The 11,767-nt window shown below is 45.5% G+C and overlaps 1 long non-coding RNA gene across 1 annotated transcript; it reads left to right on the forward strand.

Annotated features, from left to right (window-relative positions):
* Positions 1-2,967: 2,967 nt before the first annotated feature.
* On the forward strand, positions 2,968-5,896 carry LOC311588965. The gene is made up of 2 exons (XR_014776382.1): positions 2,968-3,727; positions 5,191-5,896. It is a non-coding gene; the product is annotated as an uncharacterized lncRNA (long non-coding RNA).
* The last annotated feature ends 5,871 nt before the right edge of the window (positions 5,897-11,767 follow it).

Consider the following 11,767-nt stretch of genomic DNA (forward strand, 5'->3'; position numbering starts at 1 on the left):
TTCACCATAGCTGTCCCCACTGTGCCACCACTCCTGCCTTTCCCACAGGCCGTGCTCTCCTGTTCTCCTGTCTCCTCCTCTGCTTCCCTTTTCTCTTTGTGCCTCTTGGAGAAGAACTTTCCAGGTTCTACTTTCCTATTTATTATGGCTTAGCTACAGTTTTTGCAATGTAAAAGTTTAAAAAATTCTTCTTTATGTCTAAGTTTTTCAATCAAACTTTAAACAAAGTGAAGACATTTAACAAATGTCCTGAGACAATGTTTCTCTGTCTAGCATGGGCTGTCCTGGACTCCGTGATCCACCTGCCTCCACCTCCAGAGTGCTGGGATTAAAGGCTTCATTCCCATAGGCTATGTTATCTGTTACCATTATTCAATTTTGATATTTCATAGGTGTACCAACAACCACTTAAAAAGATTTTTTGTTTGTCCTTTGAGATAGGGTCTCTCTGTTAGTGTTGGCTGTTGTGGATAGGCCAGTGTAGACCAGGCTGGCCTTGAACTCACAGAGATCTGCCTGCCTCTGTCTCCTGAGTGCTGGGGTTAAAGGTGTGTGCCACAAAATTTTTAAAATTTAAATAATTTATTCAGATTACATCTCAATTGTTATCCCCCCACTTATATCTTCCCTTTTCCCTTCCTTTCCCGATTCACCTCTCCTAGACCTGTGACAGAAGGAGACCATTCCCCCACCATATGATCACAGCCTTTCAGGTCTTATCTGGGTAGCCTGCTTCCCCTTCCTCTGAGTGCCACCAGGCCTCCCCACCAAGGGGAAGTGACCAAACTGGGCACCAGAGTTCATATCAGTCAGTGCCTGCTCTCCACACAACTGGGGAAGATGTGCTGTCCATTGGCTACATCTGAACAGGACGTCTAGGTTTACTGCATTCATTGTCCTTGGTTGCTGCAGTAGTTTGTGCAGGTCCCCAGGGTCCTGATCAGCCATCCTTGATGGTTTTATAGTGGACCACACCTTTAATCCCAGCATTGGGTCGGGGAGCTAGAGGCAGGCTGATCACTGTGATGTCCTGGAAAGGTTAGTCTAAATTTAGTGAATTCCAGGATGACCAGGACTATGTAAAGAAACCCCATTTCAAAAAAAAAAAAAAAAAGACCTAAGGCTGGAGAGATGGCTGAGAGGTTTAGAGCACCAACTGCTCTTCCAGCGGTCCTGAGTTCAATTCCCAGCCACCACATGGTGGCTCACAACCATCTATAATGAGATCTGGTGCCCTCTTCTGCCCTGCTGGTGTACATGCAAGCAAGGCATTGTATAAATAATACATAAATAAATCTGAAAAAGAAAGAAAGAAAGAAAGAACCAAAGAAAGATGAATTAGCTGACCGCAGTAATACTTAGATTCTTTGAGTATTTCAATTGAGGCTCTGTGTCAGGCTCAAGATCCAGAAACCTGGCTCCTGCCTCAGCCTCCTGAGATGGGATTAATAGCTCAGGCTGACCCTCTGCTGACCTACCCTAACATCCTGTAGCCTGGGCCTACTCCACTCACATCCCAGAGACTTATAAAGGGCCGCTTCTCCACAGGGTTCTCAGCCTTGCAGAAGTGAGCAGAGCTCTCGGTCCACACTCCAGACTCTGTTGCGCCCATCAAGACACAGCGGATCCTAGTTCCCAGCTCAGTGGAGCAAAGGAAGCTCAGGAGCCAAAAATGCAGGTGAGTTGGTTGATCCACTCCTGTGTTTCCTGGAGGATGGCTGTGCTGTTTGTCTTCAACTCATCTCAGAAGGCTCACAGCCTCAGAGGGTGTCTCTGCTGTGCTTCTCCACTCCACTTGGATGTGAGGTCATCGGGTCCTCATAGGAAGCCTCCTGGAATGTTCTGGTACCGTGTTCATTGTGCACCCAAGGGAATGTATATGGCAAAACATCATTAAATGCCCTGAATGGGAACACATCTGCAATTTGCAGAGGCACAAGAAGCAGGACTAAACTTATTCTTGGTTATTTTTTCTTTATTTAGTTAAGGCAGCATCTTTTTTTGATTTGGTTTGGTATGGTTTTCTAGACATTTAACCTGGCTGTCCTGGGCTCAGTTTGTAAGCCAGGTTAGCCTCAAACTCATGAAGATCTACCTCCCCCTGCCACCCAAGTGCAGAAATTAAATGCATGGGCCAGCAAACCCCACTTGAGGCAGGATCTTATTGATCCATGGCTAGCCCACAACCCACTACGTAGTCAAGAAGGACACTGAATGTGTGAGCCTCCCTACACCTCTCAGGAAAGAGCTGGGATCATGGCCACCCACCAAGCACCCCTGTGATGTGATATGGGCTGCAGAAATACTGGTTCCCAATGTTTGTCTGATCCCTTAGTATGCTTGAATAGTTGGAGTTCATTATATGAGATTTGAAGATGGATTTTTAGCGCAAGGTGAACAGTAAGGAGATTGGGGAGCTGGAGAGAGAGGCTGAGGTCTTCTAAAAGAAGAGGTGCTTCTGTTTCTTATCTTTCACTCCATCAAGGGCACCTACACTATTCACTGGAGTTTTTCCTGGTTAAACTTCAGGACCAAGCTTTCCCATGAGGTGACAATGAGCCAGCACCTGGATGCAAGAGGCGGGCTCCTGAGTCCATGCACAGTACAGAGACAGAGATTCCCATGGCATCAGAACTGTTTTAATATTTTATGTATCCATTTCTGCACAGAGAGAAGCACAGCAAGTCCGAAGACCAGGCCACCCAAGGCGCCAACGTGCAGCAGAGACGGAGGCAGAGGCAGGAAGACCACAGGGCCTCAGGTATGCAGAGTCGAGTCTGCTAAAACCAAATTCTTCTTATGTATTTCTTAATTCTGTGGCTTGTGAATATATGCAGGACCCCAGATGTCCACAGCTGTGACAAGGGTAGACTGGCACTCTGTGGTGCCAGGTCTCTGCCCTCACAGAAGACCCAAAGGTTCAGAAACTGTGAGAGCCTCCCTGGGTCAGAGGTGGTCATGAGTCTGTGTAGGCAAAGCGTTCCCAGGTAGCACTTGTCCTGTGAGATCTCTTTGCATCCTGAGATTTATTTCTAAAACTGAAGACACTTACAGTGTCCCGGTGCATGCTAAGAGCAGGATGGCCAGGCCTTGTGACACAGGCCTGTAATCCCAGGTCTCGGGAGGCAGAGGCAGGTAGATCATTGTGAGAGTGAGGCCAGCCTGGTCTACAAAGTGAGTCCAGGACAGCCAAAGATACACAGAGAAACCCTGTCTCAAAAAACAAAAACAAACAAACAAACAAACAAACAAAGGAGAGCAGTGTCGATGCTGAGTCCTGGGCTGGTTGACATAATCTCTTGGTGACTGCATGAGGTCACTTCTGGCTGTTCAGTGTGCAGGAAGAGTCACTAAGAAAGGTTCAGATGAGCTTCTGCATGATGTCAAATAACTCATGACGTCACTCTGTCCCTAGCAGGTCCTTCTCGTGACCGGTGGACTGATCCTGAAAACAGGGTCTTCCTGCAGGAGTGGGAAGTAGTTGAGCAGGAAGTGGGCCACCCAGGCGGGAAGATCCACAAGAAGACCAGACTGATTTGCCAGCGCCTGGGTCAGCGGGGCCTGAGGAAGAGCTGGACAAGCTGTTTCAACCTGCTGCTTACCATGCAGAGTCTGCACGAAGCTCTCTGTAATGAGAGACCAGGGGTCGAACCACCCTTGTTCTCTCCTTATGCAGAGGCCCTGTACAGGATCCTGGGCCCCAGGGACTCGAGAAGCCAAGTGCCAGGTGAGTGTCTTCTGGGTAGACTGTTGAGGTCCTCTTCTAGAGAGTGGCATCAGCTGGCCTGTCCTTCATGAGCACAGAGCAGAGCACACAGTGGAGGGCATCCCGTTTCCCACAGGCCTCTATAGCACATAGCAGGAAAGTCTGGCCTCTCTCTGGGTCATTTTGCTGTCACCCAAGGGCATGGAATTTGGACTAGTACATAGTTGACTATGACAAAGTGGCCAACAGGTTACTTAGCCTGATTCAGGGTGAGGGAGGGTGCCATGCTTATGACTGTAAAAGGAACTTTTACTCTCCTGGCTCAGCTGTGGTCTGGGAGGCTTACTGCCTCCTGCTGGCCTAGGCCTGAACCTGGAAGCATGTAGCCTGCAAACAATCCAACCCAGGCCTAGAATGTTTTCAGCCTCTGACACTTCCTGCTTAGGCAGCTCACCCTTCCTTGTTCTTTCTGAGCTCTGGCTGGTTCAACTCAGCTGTTCTGCCTCAAACTCTTCTCTCAGATGACTCAGCTAATCCAGCTTCTCTGTGGGCCAGAATTGCTCTACTTGGCCTCAAACTAACTCTCCAATCTGCTCTGATCTTCTGGCTTCTTTATATTTTCTGGCTCCTCCAGCCTTCACCTGAGTTCTCTCTCTGCAACCCATGTCTCTATTACTGTTGTAGTAGAACTGCTTCCTGGGCTGGAGACGTGGTGAAGAGCACTGCCTGTTCTTCCAAGGTTCATGAGTTCAATGCCCAGGACCCATGGCGTGGTGGTTCGCAACCATGTATAATAGAATCTGGTGCCTTCTTCCTGCAAGCAGGCACATATGAAGGCAGAATGCTGTATATAGATAATAAGTTAATAAGTCTTACAAAACCGTGCTTTATAAATAAATTAAAAGCAAAAGAAAACAAAAATCTGGGTGTGCGGGCACATGCCTTTAATCCCAGCACTCAAGAGGCAGAAGCAGGGGGATCTCTGAGTTTGAGGCCAGCCTGGTCTACAAAGTGAGTCAGGACAGCCAAGCCTAAACAGAGAAAACCTGTATCAAAATAAAGCAAAAAACACAAACTACAACCACAAAGAAGAAAAGCCCTGCTTTCCCATTCCTCTCTCTTGTCAGGAAAGTTGGGCTTATCGGCTTCTGTCAAATCTTTTATGATTGGTCACCTTTTCTGCCACTAGATTGGACTTAGCTTTTAAACATGGGTGCTTCCTTCTAAACTACCTTTACCTTTGCTTGGCATTAAAGGCATGCACCAGCACACCTGGGCCTAAGCTTTTCTTTACCTGATATGAGGTCTACACCAGGTTGGCCTTGAACTCAAATCTGTTTGCCTCTGTCTCCTGATTGAAAGAGTGTTTGTATTCCAGCCAGATCACATAGACCTAGATCTTTGAATGTGACCTGTTTCCAGAACAGCCATGTTCTGAGTTAACATTCCTCTACATATGATCTCTCTGTTTCTTCTCCTCTCAGATCCTCCCTATGATGGGGCTGGTAACCTCCAGTTTCCGATGTACCCTCAACCTCCCATGGCCTTCCTGCCTCCCGAGTACCATCCTTGGAGTTCAGGCATCCCTGCACCTTCTGGAGAGCCTGAATGGAACCCACCGCTGATGATGTCCGGGGAGGAGTCACAGGTTCCCAGAGGGGATCCCTGGGGCCCCTCCTATCTGATGGCTCCACCGCAATATCCTGCCTCTGTCCCTGCAGACACCAGCCTCCAGCCATGGTGAAATTCTGACAACAACCCAAGTCTCCCATGAAGATGTCTATGAAGAAACTCTCTCCTCCTCCTCCTCCTCCTTCTACTCCTCCTCCTTCTCATCTCTTCTCCTTGTCACTACTGTTGGGGTCATACTTACAGGCAGGCAGCGGGTGTGGTACTAACTGCGGGGCGTTCATTTCTAGGTGACCTGGCACCTGCCCTCTGCCCTCTGTCTCCTCCAGACTCCTGACACTGTCTCCCATACTACAAGGGCAGCCTCTGCGTCCACTCAACACCTTTTCATTCCCTAGCCTTCTTGTTAAGTGTCTCACAGCCTCCAAGTCAATGCAATAGAAATTATTCGGAGCTTGAGATGGATCTGGGGGCTGGTGTGATGTAATGTCAATTAAGAGAATATCAAAGCTAACCTAGATATTTAAGTTTCAGATACTGAATGAATGTCCAGGGACATTGCCACCATTTTGAAAAAAGATTTATTTATGTAGCAGTGTTTTGCCTGCACCTAATACCCGAAGATCAGAAGAGGGCACCAGAGCTATGAGCCTTTTCGTGGTTGCTGGGAACTGAACTCAGGACCTTTGCAAGAGCAGCCAGTGGTCTTAACTACTGAGCTGTCTCTCCAGACCCATTGCCACCTATTTTAACCTAATGTAGCTGTGCAAGTGATGAGTACAGCTACAGCTCTGTGGAGGTGGAAAGACGAGGCTCCTTTCTGGGCTGACTTTCTGAAAGCCTATATCAAAGACATGAATGAAAGAAGCTTCTCTTTTTGCCTGATTGCTTTCACTCTTGTTAGCAAGAGCATCTGCTGACTGCCATTAGAGCAGTTGTCAGTCTTTTGAACTGTATTCCCTTTGGGATTAATGACTCTTTCTTAGGTTTCATCTAAGACCATCAGAAATATCAAATGTTTACATTATGAATCTTGACAGTAGCAAAATCAGTTATGAAATAGGAAAGAAGATAAAATTATGGTTGGGCATTACCCCAACATGAGGAATTGTATTAAATGGTGGCAGTGTTAGGAAGGTTGAAAACCACTGTATTAGAGCTCACTTCTTCAAGATTCTGGGATATACTGAAGACCATGTGAGACATTCAGATCCAGATTAAGCAACTACTGGATTCTTGGACTTCTGTTCATAGGCAGTCAGTGTTGGATTAGTTGCATACATTATGGAATATACATATATACAAAACAAAGCTGGGGCTGGGTCTGGTGGTGCACACAGTTAATCCCAGCACTCAGGAGACAGAGACATGCTTATCGCTGAGTTTGAGGCCAGCCATGTCTACAAAGAGTTTCAGGACCGCCAGGACTATTACACAGAGAAACCCTGTCTTGGAGAAAAAAGACTGTCTATGTATAAAAATTGTATTATATTATATTGTATTCACTGATAAAAATGTGCATGTATGCATATGTTCTATAATATACAATGTATATACATATATAGACATTCTCCATGCTTTGTTCCGCTAGAGAACTCCAACTAATATCCCAGGTAATGCTATATTCAGGTATCAAAATAGTCATTAAGATTTCATAGGAAACCCTGGGACTCAGCATCAGAGAAGACAGGGCATTCATGGGACACTGGCTACCTAGGGAGGAAGGCTATGATAATATGGGGCAACATCCTAAGTCCTTCATGTTGGAGTTAGCACAAGTTCTGTGCCTGTAGGTGGGCAGAGATCCCAGACCCCTGGGGAAGCATGTGGAGTTCAACATCATCCTGTGCTACTGGGGTAGTAATTGGCCAGTTCCAGGGTCCCTCAACCCTGTCTCCAAAAGAAGAATAGAAGCAGATGCACCTATCCTTCACGCCTATGCCTTTTTCTCTTCCTGGTGCTTACAGTTCTTACTAAAATGTCTTACTAAACTTCATCTCTGGGCTGGAGGGTTGGCTCATAGGTTAAGAGTACTGGCTGTTCCTCCAGAGGTCCTGAGTTCAATTCCCAACAACCACATGGTCACTCACAACCATCTATAATGGGGTCTGGTGCACTCTTCTACTTTGTATATGTATGTAACTAATATGTAATCACTAAATAAAAAAAACTTCATCTGTGCTGCTTTCTATGAGTGATTTTTTTCTCTACCATGACATGTGTGTGGATAAACCAGGCAAATTACAGAGCTGTGGAGGAGGGGGAAATTCATGCTCACTGTTGTTTTCAAAGTGTAGGATGCATGGGACACTGACCCAGCAAACACAAATCAGGAAAACCCAACCACACCAGAACAAAGGGTCCCCAGACCCTTGAGATGAGTGACATGTGTCCCTATTCCCAGTGGTCATCTATAATATCCCTTAGTCTCCTTTGCATTAATGTGATCACAGTTGCCCTCCCACCACTAGAGCAGTGGTTCTGGACCTTGCTAATGCTGTAATGCAATTCCTCACTGGCTGTGATGAGGCAGGCCTTTTGTCCCAGCACTCCAGTGCCAGAGACAGACAGCTCTCTGAGTCTGAGGTCAGCCTGGTCTATACAATGTGTTGTAGAACAGCCAAGGCTACACAGAGAAAGCCTGTCTCCAAAAACCAGCGAACCAACCAAGATACAAAAGACAAAAGCAATTTCTATTGCTGTGGTGACCATCCCAAACATACAATAATTTTCTTGTACAGCAATAGGATAAACTACGGTAAGTTTTCTAATCACCTTGAGCCGCCCTCTTCGGTGTCATTATGCAGTGGAACAATAGGTTCTTGTCTAAATTCCTCTGTCTGTGTCTGAGTATTTTTTAAATTTCATGTATAAGTCATTTTAAGGTGTGTATCTTATCTAACCCCTTTTCATATTTGCCACAAACACCCAGCATGGGGTGCTGGAGCGAAGATTCAGAGGTTAAGAGCACTGACTGTTTTTCCAAAGGTCCTGAGTTCAATTCTCTGCAACCACATGGTGGTTCACACCCATTTATCATGAGATCAGTCTGGCCTGAAGGCATTGTACACTGGCAGAACACTGTATACACAATAAATATTTTTTAAAAACTCATATGGCTACTAAGGATAAAATATGCATCACCAGACTAATAATATTTATAATTAATATCATGTGAATCTCTTACATTTTTGCTTATGAACCTAGTCTTTAATGGCTGAGACCTCTCTCCAGCCCTCATGCCAATCTCAATTAAGTAATTCATCTTTCAATTTTCTGATTCTACTTTCATCTAAAGTAGAACTATGCAGGGTCTTAACTCTCTTTATTATGATATGCCTCAACCTTAATATGGGAAGGTTTTTTTCTTGCTTTTGTTTTCGATGTTTTTATTTGTTTTGTTTTGGACACAGCGTTTCTTTGTGTACTCCCTTTGTAGACTAGGCTGGCCTCAAACTCACAGAGATCCACTGGTCTCTGCCTCCCAAAAGCTGAGGTTAAAGGTGTGTGCCACCATATATGACTAGATTTGTCAGTTTAATGATACTTAGCTCTGTCCTTGAGGACTTCCCAAGTGATATATAAAACCCGATGGCTTCTCACTTTGTCCACAGCTGGCATGATGTCTCTCCATGTGCTTTTCCCATGTTGGCCAACAGTTTTGTTTTTATCAACATCTCAATAGTTTGATTTTGCCAATAAAGACTCAGGAGCCTGTTAGCTCAGAGAGGCAGAGAAAGCATTCAGTTGACCTTCCTCTTCAGCTAATGTCCCAGAAGGAATCTCTCGTCCCATGACATCTCTCACAAACCCCTCAAACTGATTGTCCCCCCTCTAGAGACCAAATCAACACCATTTTGTGTTCAGGGCCTGAGCACCTGACCCTTGCTTCCCCCTGGAGTTTCCATGGAGAGCCACAAGTACACAGCTAGCAACTGGTCCTAGGAACTTGTACCCGGGGCTAAGCAATCAGAGCTTCAGGTCATAGTTACTAGAACAAATGAAAAATTCCCTCATGTGGTCTGGCCCTGGTTCACTTGCTTATCCCTGGTTACCCAGCTAATCAGCTTAAAGGTCACCCTGTCAGCCAATCAAGTTTGTACTGATCACTGTTGCTGAAGTCAGCTTCTGTAAAGGATATGAAAACCCACTGCTTTTGCTGCTCAGGGTCTCCTCCTTCTCAAAGGCAGGTAGACCTCGTTCCATTGGATCAATAACAGCCTCTTGCCTTGGCATCAATCTCAGACTCCCTCTCTCATTGGGGCTTCCAGGAAAAGTCTCTCCCACTACAGGTCTTACCCCTCCCTTTTACTTCTTGTGTGTTTCTCTAACACTAGGTAGGAGAGAAACAATGATAGAGGGGAGAGAGGAGTTAGGAAAATGCCTGAATCTAATTTCTTTGCTTTTGTTTCTTCATTCACTGTGGCTATAGCAAACCACCACCAACCTCCATAAATGACCAACAACCACTGCCTCTGCCTCCTAGAGCTATCATATTTATGTACCCTCTGACAAGTTCCCAAAATTCCAAACATCACACAATGACAGAAAATATCTGCACCTGGGAAAGCATGCCTCTGCTAGAGCATGAGGCACTTCAGTCAGGTACTGTGGACAGCCCAAACCAGCCCCATATCCCCACACCTAGGATTAAAACAAAAACACACTCTTAGACTTCTGTGTTTTTTAAAGGAACCAAAATTCCAGAATTCCCATTACAATTTCCTCCTTAAAGGACTAGTTGAATTCTACAGTGAATTCTGGGGACATTTCATTTTTGTTTGTTTGTTTGTTTGTTTGTTGGGAGCCAGGGTTTCTCTGTGTAGCCTTGGCTGTCCTGGACTCACTTTGTACCCCAGACTGGCTTCGAATCCACAGCAATCAGCTTGCATATGCCTCCCCAATGCTGGGATGAAGTCAGAGGCAGGCAGATTGCTGTGAGTTCGGGCCCAGCCTGGTCTACAAAGTGAGTCTAGTTCAACTAAGGCTACCCAGAGAAACACTGTCTCCAAAAACCAAAACCACACAAACAAACAAACAAAACAAAACAAAACCAATCATCAGCAGGGTGTGGTAGCACAGATCTTTAATCTTAGGACTCAGGAGGTGGATGCATGTCCATTGATGTGAGTTTAAGGCCAGCCTGGTCTACAAAGTGAGTCTAGTACAGAAAAACTCTGTCTTGACAAAACAAAAAACAACTAAAAAGAAAACAAAGAAACAAAAAACTATCCACCTTTCTTTTCTTTTTAAAAAGAATTCATAATAACATAAAATATTTGTCTTTCTGAATGTGGTTATGGTTTAATAAATTATCTCTATCCCATCCATTTACACAAGTTATATATCTCTGTTTTAATAGGTGAATAATGCACCATTATACATATATGATACCATCTCTTTATTCACTAATGCTCTAAAGGCACATGGGCTGATTTCACAATTTAGCTGTAGTGAGTGGTGCTGAGCGGGAGTGTGTGGAGGCTCAGGAGATGGAGCAGCAGGTTCAATGCATCTCACCAAGCCTGGCAGCCTTCGCTCCATCCCCTGGAGCCCCATGGCAGACACATGCACCCACACGTACATAGACATGGGCACCAGATAAATAAATGTAATTTGTTTTAATTTTAATTTTAATTTTTTGGTTTTTCAAGACAGAGTTTCTCTGTGTAGCCCTGGCTGTTCTAGACTCACTTTGTAGACCAGGATGGCCTCCCACTCGCAGTGATCATGTCTTTTTGCTGCTTCCTAACTGTGATGTTGGTACTTGTGTGAATTATAAGGCAAACGTCTGTGTTTCCAGATGGCGTCAGGGACCCTGGGAAAGGGCTGTTCAACACCATAGTCTGAATCCCAGAGTCAGAGCAAACAACTGTGCTTCTGTGGGACAGGGAAGCATCCAGGAGAGAGGCGGTCAGGCTTTAGCAGTGCTGAGACCAAAGGAAGACAGTAGGATTGTGGTCTGGCCCAGAGTTCCCACAGCAAGTATGGCCTCCCCCACCCCTGCCTTCCCCACGGGCCATGCTCTCCTGTGTTCCCCTGACCCCTCCCCTGCTGCCTTTTTCTCTTTCTGCCTCTTGGTGAAGAAGTTGCCAGACTCCTCTTTCCCAGTTAGTATTCATTAGCTACAGTTTTGGACATGATCCTAACTTACAAAGTGATGGATTTAAAAATTGTTTGTTATCAGGGTGTGGTGGTGCACACCTTTAATCCCACCACTTGGAAGGCAGAGACAGGCAGATCACTGTGAGTTGGAGGCAATCTTGGTCTACAAAGCAAATCCAAGACAGCCAGGGCTACATATAGAAACTGCGTCTTGAAGAAACAAAAACAAAAATGTTAAAAAACATAAATGAGTAAATAAATAAAATGAACAAAAGCCCCAAGCTAAAAGGCACCCCTGGGAGGGATCTCTGTTTGATTTGAACTGGC

The sequence above is a fragment of the Acomys minous genome (assembly GCF_964271855.1).
Source record: "Acomys minous genome assembly, chromosome: 18".
In the NCBI taxonomy this organism is placed as follows: domain Eukaryota; kingdom Metazoa; phylum Chordata; class Mammalia; order Rodentia; family Muridae; genus Acomys; species Acomys minous.